We start from the raw sequence: 3,871 nt of genomic DNA on the forward strand, positions 1-3,871 counted from the left end.
TTATTTATCACTGAAGAAATTTCGGATTACCAACCAAAATTTATATTTGCTGCATATTGCTTGTTACTGGTATTCAGCTGTTGTTTGCTTATCCTGAAAATCACGGTCGTGGAAATTTGGTTGGTAATCCTGTTTTTATCGAAGGCAAAAAATTCATGCTAAGCAAATTGTTGTGCTTAGCAGATCTATGAAATTGGGACGTAGTGTAAAGGCGGTAAAGTAGAAAGAGATGAAAACACACAGAAACAGCAAGAGATGAACAATAATTAAAAGGGTGACAAGAAGGGGGCTGGTTTACCGGAAGAGGTTCATGGAACACAAAAGACAAAAAGCCAATGGTGTGAAACGGGAGAAGAAAGTAATTAATAAGTTAACGCAGCACTTTAAAAAGGGGGATGTGGGGAGAAAAATGATATCCTGTTTTTCAGTCGTCCTCATTCACAACGTAAGTACTTTCTTCTCAATCTTCCTATGATTTTGGTATTTTTTTGTGTCCAACTTCTCGTGAGCAAAACACCCACTTCCCTCTTTGTCCCCCTCTTTATTGTTCATCCCCGTTTTCCTGTGTGCTTTATCATCTCTTTCCCCACCACTGTCCACTAGAAAATATTGAAAAGAAAGTAATTAATTAGCGAACGCGGCACTATAAAAAGGGAGATATTTAAGTGTATGTGGGGGGGGGGGGTAATGATATCCTATTTTTCAGTCTACCTCATTCACAACTTAATTACTTTCGTGAATCTTCCCATTGTTAATTTTGGTCTTTTGTAATCTCAACCTCTCGTGAGCAAAACATCAACTTCCCTTTGTCTCCCCCTTCATTGTTCATGCCCCACTTTCTCTCTCTCATCTCTTTCCAATTGGCTGTTTCTGTTACATCACTATGGTCGAACACGTCAGCCACTTTTTGTTTGTAATTAGGCCTATATACCATAATGTCCTTTTGGAAAGCAGTTTGAAGTACCTATTCCATTAATTAAGAAAGTGGGGAAAGCACACTTTATCAATGGCTTCAAAACTTCACTCATCCAAGGCCAATTTTAGAACGATGAAAAATATGGCATGGTGATCCACATACAACCCAAAAAGTGTGCAACATTTGAAACAGTGCTTGTTGCTGGAGATGCGTCTCCGAGCCGAGTCCGTTTACTTGTAGGCTTCACTGTAAGTTTATGTATGAAAATGTAAATATTCAATTCAATTCAATTCAATAACACGGCTCGCAGTTAAAAACTGAATTGCACATGTCAACATCATGTTTAAAAAATACAGGGCTCTTCAGATGCCAGGAAACAACGTCATACCATGGAGCAAACTAGTTTATTGCTCCATGGCCATATACGCCTATCTTAATATTCATGTATGACGTCACAATTCTAACCCAAAGTGAGGTCAATGGCGCACGTCACGTCACCAGTACAGTGGCTGCACCGATGGCCTCGTTTTGGGTTAGAGTGGTGACGTCATGCATGAATATTAAGAGAGGCGTATGTGCTATGAAATTTATATTCAAGATATTTGTTGATATCCTCAACTTCGTCTCCCAAGTCAACCAACCGATAAACGTGTAGGGCGCCCTCACACGAGATTGTGCCATCGCACAGTAGGTCTTTCGTACGGACAAGGCTACATGTGACACGGCCTAATCAATGGTGATCATAATAATTATAGTGTTAAGACAGTCCCGATGCATTTTTTTTTTTAAGACTAATGATGAAAAAACGGGGCTGTCAGAGTAAAGCTGTACACAATCAGGTTTCATACAAGTGCTACCGCCAACAACATAGTCTGGCCCGAAGATTACTCTGACGTCACACTTCGAGGCTCGTGAATTTCACCAGAAATCTGCCTGAGTTGAGCCTATGTCAATATCCTGATGGTCACGCGGTACGGATGTACCGTTAATCTTGCATTCATTCCGCAGTCAAATTACACGTACTGTTACATTATAAACATCATTATATGGATGTACATGTACTAATAATGCCATGTACGTTGTGTCCAATTATCACTGGTTCTGTAAAACCAATACTTCTGTATTGCGGGTGAGGACAGGGGACCAGCTATGGTATAGCCAAGCTATGTGGGTCTGACCAATACGCAATGTTGTAGCTCTACTATAAAAGCCAATAAGCCTCTAAGTCACCTAATGTTTGCAGCCAATAAAAGTGTTAGTTTGCCAGTTGCTGCTATAATAGGCTGGTACTAAAGCGATGACGTCAGAGTCTTCATGGTATCTAATTTCACAAATTTAGCAGAGCCTTTATAGTCCTATGTTAGAGCTCAACGATCTCACAGTCGCCACGATCTCACAGTCGCCCAGCAAGAGACGTTACACACACACAAACTGACAACAAACGTTTTCTACGGAGGATGAAAAATTCATATCTTATGAAGACGAAGTTATTTGTTGACACCCTTGGGTTTGAACAACTTCTTAGCAAACAACAATTAACTCACTTCATAGCCACATAACTGTAACATTGCTAAGATCACCATGAAATATATCGTAGCCGTCTTTATGTTGGTTTGCTTGATGATACAATATGGCCAGTGTGAGCGATTTACTTCAACGCTGTATGGCGCTACCAACCGAGCCTTACTGAATCATGGGTTTCGGTGGAAGACTGCATCTTCTCCTGTGATCTGTGGGCGAGACTGCTCTATGGATCCACAGTGTGCATCATTCAACTACCAAACAGATAACCATGTTTGCGAATTGAATAATATCACCAGAGCAGAAAACCCTGGTTACTTTATCGAATCGCAAGGAAGTGTCTACTATGATGAAAAGGCGGACACTCTTTCGTTTATTGTTCCCGGTTTAAAGAGTGGCAGCAGTTGTATGGAGTTGTATCAAGCTGGTTACCGAAGCAATGGTTTATACAACATCTTTCCTACAAGTCTGACTGATGGGTTACAAGTTTACTGTGATATGGAGACAGATGGAGGAGGCTGGATCGTGTTTCAGAGGAGACAAGATGGCTCTGTTGACTTCAACCGTACCTGGGCCGAATATCAATCTGGGTTTGGTGATCTACAGAATGAGTTCTGGCTGGGGAATGACATCCTGCGTGACCTTACTGGATCAGGTCAATGGCAACTCAGAGTAGATATGGAAGATTGGCCGTCCAACACTTCGTGGGCTTCTTATGGTGAGTTTGCTGTTACAGGTGACGAGTACACTCTCCATGTTGGTTCATATGATGCTCAGAGTACAGCAGGTGATTCAATGACACTTCATAATGGCCAATCATTCTCAACAAAGGATCAGGACAATGATGCAATGTCTGCTGGTTACAATTGTGCCAAGGTACATGAAGGTGCCTGGTGGTTCAATCGGTGCTTTTCTGCTCATCTGAACGGTAAATATTATCCACAGGGAGATGTGTCACCTTCACAGGGAATACAATGGGGCCACTGGAAAGGATATCACTACTCCCTGAAGAAATGCAGCATGAAAATACGGCAAGTTATGTAACTATCAACTCATTGACCAGGGACAGGAAATAAAATGGACTGGAGTGGGGAGTCCCTCAAGAAATGCAGCATGAAAATACGGCAAGTTTGGTAATACTATCAATTACTCATCATTGACCAGGGGCAGGGAATAAAATGGAATACTGGACTGGGGAGTCCCTCAAGAAATGCAGCATGAACATACGGCAAGTTTGGTAACACTATCAACTCATCATTGACCGGGGGCAGGAAATAAAATGGACTGGAGTGGGGAGTCCCTCAAGAAATGCAGCATGAAAATACGGCAAGTTTGGTAACACTATCAACTCATCATTGACCAGGGGCAGGGAATAAAATGGAAAACTTGAGTGGGGATTGTTACTATCTCAAGAAATGCAGCATAGGCCTACGG

General features: G+C 41.7%; 1 pseudogene; it reads left to right on the forward strand.

Annotated features, from left to right (window-relative positions):
* Positions 1-2,497: 2,497 nt before the first annotated feature.
* LOC139943422 (microfibril-associated glycoprotein 4 pseudogene) lies at positions 2,498-3,481 on the forward strand (annotated as a pseudogene).
* Positions 3,482-3,871: the final 390 nt, after the last annotated feature.

The sequence above is a fragment of the Asterias amurensis genome, chromosome 10, assembly GCF_032118995.1.
Source record: "Asterias amurensis chromosome 10, ASM3211899v1".
Classification (NCBI taxonomy): Eukaryota; Metazoa; Echinodermata; class Asteroidea; order Forcipulatida; family Asteriidae; genus Asterias; species Asterias amurensis.